Source organism: Henckelia pumila, chromosome 1 (genome assembly GCF_033568475.1).
Source record: "Henckelia pumila isolate YLH828 chromosome 1, ASM3356847v2, whole genome shotgun sequence".
Taxonomy (NCBI): Eukaryota; Viridiplantae; Streptophyta; class Magnoliopsida; order Lamiales; family Gesneriaceae; genus Henckelia; species Henckelia pumila.
In genome coordinates, this window is record NC_133120.1 from 133,331,838 (window position 1) to 133,338,947 (window position 7,110).

A 7,110-nucleotide genomic window follows, 5' to 3' on the forward strand; every position below is an offset into this window, starting at 1 on the left:
CTTAAAAGATTTATACTTGATAAATTTTGTGGCTGGATTTGCATGCACATTTATAACAGTAAAACCATGTTAGAAAAGGAAAATTCTTAAATAAACCTGAACTGGGCAAAAACATTAATATGTGAAAGAGTAAACAATGTATCAGCCCTACCTGGGCAACAACCGAAATCAATGACCTCGCAAGGTCTACCATTTAGATCATGTTTTTAAACAATATTTATACAAATAATCAAAGGGCGGGGGCGTCCTGTGACTTTGAGCTCTGATCGGGATCTTCTGGCTTCTCTTGCTCGGCCTCCTCCGAGTCTTCATCGGGCATGTCATCAAGAGCCTTGGTACAATCTATGAAAAGGGCGGGGTGCTCGGCTTCTGAGTACCCATTAGCCCTGAACTGGGCTAAGCACCCCTTGAAACCCTCATCAAAGAAGGTAGCCGCCTTCTCAGCTACGACGTTAGCAAAATCGGCGGAATTCAAGAATTCTCTTTTCCCGACCTCCTTCGCAGCCTCAAGTTCCCGAGTCAGGGCCCGTACTTGGTTCTTTAGTTCAATCTTATCCACTTCCAGCTCAGCAGTCTTTTTATTAGCAGCCTTCAGAGCATCCCGTGTGGATTCAATCTCCACCCTCATCTCGGTCACCTTTTCCTCATGATCAGCCTTCATTTCCCGGGTTTTTCTTGTGAGCTCAGAAATCCGAGCAACGAAGGCCTCCTGGTTCAGGTTGTGTTCCTCCCGGTCTTTGAAAGCTCGGCTGGTGATCTCCCCTCCCTAAGCTAGAGCCTGTGAAAACACGAAGGGTAAAACCCAGCTCGGTACATGACAGCTCAGTATACAAGGTAAGATCGAAAAATGCAATATACCTGCAGTGATGCAAGAGCGAAGTTCTGTTCAGCTTCCAAGGTAGGTACTCCTTGAAGGATTTTTAAATCAGAATGAGAAATCAGGTTCGGCATTATGCCTAGGCACCCTTGGGGGTCGGGCTTCGAGAAAAATGACATCTCTAGGACCCCGGGCTGATCGGGCATTCCCTGAGGTTCAGTGTCAGGTAGGGACCCGAACTCTATTATGGGTTCTTTGCCACGGGCTCGGGACGAGGAAACAATGGACGGCTGCTCAAGCTCGAGAAGATTAGTGCTGGGTTTTTCCTTGGTTTTGGAAGCTTTCTTTTTTGACTGTTCAGTGGGAGGAGGTTCGGGATGAGTTCTGGCCTCACTGTCCTCTGTTTTCTTCCTCTTCAAGTTCTTCAGTGTAGCTCTGAAGTTGGCAGGCATAGCGGCAGATTTGATCCTGTCGTCTAAAAAAATATATATATATATATATATACATATATAAAAATACGGTAAATCAAAGGCATAAGGGGAATCAGTCTAAGATAAGGATAGCACGGGTACAGGGGTACTACCTACATCCCCTTGGATCTCTACTCCCTTCCCACTGAAGCCATAATGACAGAGCAGATCCTCCTCAATCAGGCTCTCAATATCAAAAGTTTGCGCGGACATGGTATTGATAAAATTGGTAAAGTTGTGAGTAGGCAGGGCTGGAGGTTTAGGACTGGTAAAGTTCATAGCCCAGTTAGACCGGCATTCCCATGGCTGGTTGGGGTTGACAAAAAAATATCTATTTTTCCAGCCTTTGTGTGAGCTAGGCTTACCCTTCAAAAAGTGGTATTCGGGTCGCATGGAAATATAGAAGCGGCCCGGGGCGGTTTTCTTAATTTGCAAAAAGTAAATGAAATTTCCTATGTCTAAGGGAATTCGGAAGAAACAGAAAAGTACACCTAATGATAGAGTTGAACTAAAAGAGTTTGGGGATAATTGACTCGGGCACACACAAAAGTATTGACATAAGTAGGAAATGCAGTTCGGGACTAGAAATCTTAAACCCATCTTGATTTGATCTAGGCTGAAGCTCAAGAAATTAGGGGGGGGGGGGGTCTGTGAGCCCGGTCTTTACGGCCCGGGATTATAAGATCATAGGTATCGGGCATTCCCGATTTCTCCCTAATGAGGGGACCTAGGTCTGGACTTAGATGGGAGGCCAGGACTTCATACCATTGTTTCCCTTTGGCAGATAATCGGGCTTCATCCGACCTGAGTTTGTGCAGTCGCTTTAATTTTTCTATACGAGTCTCCGACAGATCCAACTCTGAGCTTGGATTATTGGAATCGGAGGGCTCGGGGTTGTTAGAGGGAGAATTGGATGCTTCAAAAAAGGCTACTATTTCCCGAACAGAAGTCTCATCTGGGGAGGACATATTAATCAACCTAGTGTAAGTACGGTAGGACTTACAGGTGAAAGAGTTGTAGCTCGGGAGTGACACAAACAAGATAGACGCAGTAGTCCGGGTCGGGCGAGCTCTTGAAATTTTTGCAGCGTAACAGTACAAGAGTGAAAGGTGAAAAAAAACAAAATTTTTACCGCCTAGTATATATAAAGGTGGTGAATCGATCTGGACCGTTGATTTTTAACATGATCTACGGCTTGGGACGGGACAAGCCATGTTTTTTTGGCTTCGGGAAAAGAACCGTCAGAGGACATCTGAGCCGTTCATTAAAAACACATCACGCGGATCCTGATCTAGACCGTTCAAAAGAAACACATTGCATGAATTAAATTCTGAACTGGTCGAATGACACATGCATAAATCGGGGTCCGGATTAAATTCTTAGTCTAACTTCATTCTTCTTTTAGACCAGTTAGGGAGGTACTATTGTTACCCCGAGAAAATATTTCAACCCGAGCCCGTTTATAATGGGTCTACTGGATATGACCAGGACTGGTATTTTATGGGCCGACCAGGGCTGGGCCTAGTATGCCGCACGCATCTTTTTTATAATTCAAGTGAGACTCTGATATATGTGAGATAAGTATGGATCTTCTCAAATATTCACAAGATAGAGATAAACTTAAGAAGGATCCAATGGATGAAGAGTCCTAGTCCAAGATATGTTATAATTCGACTAGGTAACTTATTCTATTTTCTTCTATAAATACAGGTACTGTTATGGTTGTATGGATTATTCATTACTCACTTTTACATTCACGCACTCATATCTCTCAGTTTTCGCATTAATCATACCCTCTGCCTTCAAAACACTGACTTAGGCATCGGAGGGGTCACGCCGAAAACACTTTCGGCGTCCCTTTGACCTAGCTGTTGCTTGTGCAGTTCCGCCATACCCGACCCGACCTACTTTCTAAAGGATTTGGAGGATCCATTCTACCAGACCGAACCCGAGGTAAAATTTCTACATCATCAAACTCTATCATCATTAGCTAACATTCATCATTCTACTCATGCAAGACAACACGAACAACAACAAAATGATATGCATAATTACGAACCAAACACAAAAAGTAAACCAAATGAATGCAAACAGAATGAACACAAACATAATAACTAAACAACAACACAATAACCAATGCAATAAACTAGTCTACCCCCCATACTTATCCAAAGTACTGTCCTCAATGCTTTAGAACAATGAACAGAATGCAAAACAATCACACAATGAAAACAAAAATAACACTCCCCTGGTTGCGTATTCGTCCTCTTCCTTCTTGACAATATCAGCTGGGACAGTAGTAGCAGACTGTGTATATCGGCAGGCTCGACAAACTGGAATGGGAAAGAAGTAAAAATAAAATAAAAAAAACAAAAACCAAAAATAAAATAAAAAACAAGGGAAAGAACACTGGGTTTCCTCCCAGTCAGCGCTAAATTTATAGTCTAATGCCCGACTATGTAGAAGCAACCATCAAAGAGCAGCTACCGCCCATAGTAAGAATCATACGATTCTACGTATGGGTCTAGATTTCCTTCGCCCTCAAGCTTGGCGTGATATTGACAATTTAAGCTTGTCGGTCCAACAACACTCAGTCTGAACTGATTAGTTTGGAAGGAGATTCAGATTGCAGGCTGAAGCTCATGGAGGATGGAATATTTTGGAGGTGGCGTCAATGACAAGAAAGAATCTTCTAACGATGTACATGGAACAACCATTGACGAGGTAAAATCTGTAGTCTTGTATGTTTCTTCCTCCTCCAAGTCCACTATTGGCTCTTCTTCACAAGAAAATTCCTCAAAAATTATTTCTTCATGCGCTGGCTCAGTTACTTCACTCCCTTGGCAGATCTCAAAATTTGGTTCTCTAAGAAGCGCAATATGTTCATCCAAAAGACTCCAAGACTTGATACGACTTTCTAAGAATTGATTTGTCTTTGTCTGTTGCCGCAAAAGATTCTCCAATTGAGCCACATAATCTTCAGAACACCCTACACACTCTTCTTGACTCTCCGATGGTTGGTTTGTAAAATTTTTAGAGTTAATATCTGGAGGATATTTGTGACTCCAACCTTGCAATTAAGGATCACAATGCCAATGGTAGTCGAAATCTGCCATATCATTTAACAAGTGCATCGCACTGTATTCATCTCTTCTAAACAATTGACTGCCAGTGGCCAAAGCTCCAGAATCTACCCAACTTCTTGTAATCTCATCCAAACCACCATAAAAAATTTTAGTGAGGGTGTAAGTCGAAAACTGATGGCATTGAAATCTGTTCGCCAAATCATTGAATCTCCCCCAAGCAGCATAGAAAGGCTCCAAGTATTGCTGGCCAAATTTTGTGAACACCTGTCGATGATCCATGTAGCGACCCAACTCGGATCCACTATCTAATCAGAGTTAAGAGCATAATTAAGCATGCATTAAATAAAATCGCTGCGGAAGACTTAAATACAAGCAGACTGGCAGAATACAACCGGCTAATCAAACTCGATTTATACAACCCAATCGAATTACTTAGATAAAAACCTACAGCTAAATACTGCTGTCTTCAAGGTCGCTGACTCCTCCAGGCTCCTGGTGCTCAATCCTGCACCTACACCTGCCCCGTCGAATAGGGTATCCAGATACACAGAAAATACTGGACGTGAGCTCTAAGCTCAATACGAAAGCACGGATAAACATACAAATATGATGCATGCAAATGACAGAGTATCCATATCTAGGATAACTGTATACGAACTACTCAGACTGGCGCCTGGGATATAAGCTCGTCACATCGGGGTAGCTAACCACTGTGTGCGACCACTCATTCCCGAATCACGGACGCGGACCACAGAGTCCTTCAGATATCAGTACCTAAGGGTACTCGATATCAAACGTCCTAACAGGGCTGAGCAACCCTAACTGGCTCATCTCGAAAGATATAAAGATGTACAGGCACAAGATGATATGCACATGCCGCATAACAATAATAATATGCAAACACATAAATGCAACATATAAGCATGCATATCCGCTGGCAATCTCAGTTAGTACTTACGTACCTTTCTAAGGCAGTCCTAGTAGTCCCACTCTAGGTTCCAAGCCTATCATCAAGTCTACAATGCAAATACCCATGCATCATTCAATAAGCTCTAAAAAGCCTTAACTAAGCTATTGCATACTCCTAAATAATTTAAGGAGACCATAGCTATACCTGCGTCCGTCGTCAGCCCACTGATGGCGACTATCCCACAACTAGGGCACTCCCCTGCTGCGAATCCACAGCCTCGAACACGGCTCTACAACACAAACACTGCTCCGCTACTATGTCAGACACTGTCTGACTATACTAAAACAAATATCCTACTTCAACTCTAAAATAAGAGTACCCAAAGCCCTAAAATAGGACCACGAGGGCGAAGGAGAGAATTCGGAATTGGTAAGAAATTAATGCCTCGGACCTTATATTTATAGGAATCGATCGGAACCTTCGATCCTCGATCGGAACTTTTGATCCTTGATCGGAACGTCCGATCCTACCATCGGAGCTTCCGAAAATCCTCATCTGCCACGTGTCAAAATCTCACTGGTTGACTTTGGATAGGGGTGATCGGAGCTTCCGATCAACCACACGTCATGGATGACGTAATTCGATCGGAGCTTCCGATCGTTCATCGGAGCTTCCGATCACCTTCGGAGCATCCGATCCTAACTTCGGAACTTCCGATCTGTCTGACCCTCCGGACCATTTCTGATCATTTTGGGTCTATTTCCGGGCTCCGTTAATCCATTTAGAAGTCTCCTTAATCATGTTTTACTAAATCTAACATGATCACACGATAATTACTCATTATCATTAATTCTGAATATGGATCACTACAATCCATCTCCAAGTACCTCACAAGTAAGAAAAAATTAAATTAGAATTAAAAATAACGAAAAGAAAAAAAATACAGAAGGGGAAAAAAAATCTAGTCTCAAGAAAATAATCTATCCTAATATTAACTAAACAATCCCCGACAACGGCGCCAAAAACTTGACCGGCTAAATCGATGTGATATAAATCTACTGGCAAGCGTACCAGGTCAAGTAATAGTAAAGTGGACAGAGAGTCCAAGTATCGATCCCACAGGAACTGTTGTCAATTCTCAAGAATTAATTATTTTACTTAATCTAGACAAAATAATAAAAAGCAATTTGATTTAAATAAAATAAGAATTTATAATAAAAACTGCTAAAGAAATAAGAATTAAAATAACTGAATATAAAAATAATTAAAATGAGACAACCAAGACACACGTAGGTACCGAACAAATCATGTAACAAGTAGTCGATTCAGGACTCAGATTTAATCTTAAATTACGAGAATTCTCCTATCTTGTTCAAAGGACTATTTCTAGAACATTCAAACCTATTCAAATATTGATGAACTAATCTTTCGTAATTCTAATCAAATTTGAATGCATTAAATATTTGTGAAAATTCAGTTTACACCCAAACCGCACACTGAAACCGAATTCTATTTCTAGTCGGTTTTACCATGTGTTAATTATCAGAGTAATCGAAATCAATACCTCTTCTGTCGACTTGAAATCGATTAACATGCAAGCAAACAGTTGATCAGACTATTCACAAGACAAATATAAATCTGACAATCAATAAAATAAAATCAACTCTAAAAAATCCCAAACAAACATCCAAGTTTTCTACATAAATTTGTCGGCCCAATCACGCCGTCTTGGTTGAAAATAAACTACTCAATAATTAAAACTATAAATAAAAAGAAAAAGAAGAAAAGAGAAAGAATTATCCGGATGCCGTAGCCACCTCCTTTTCT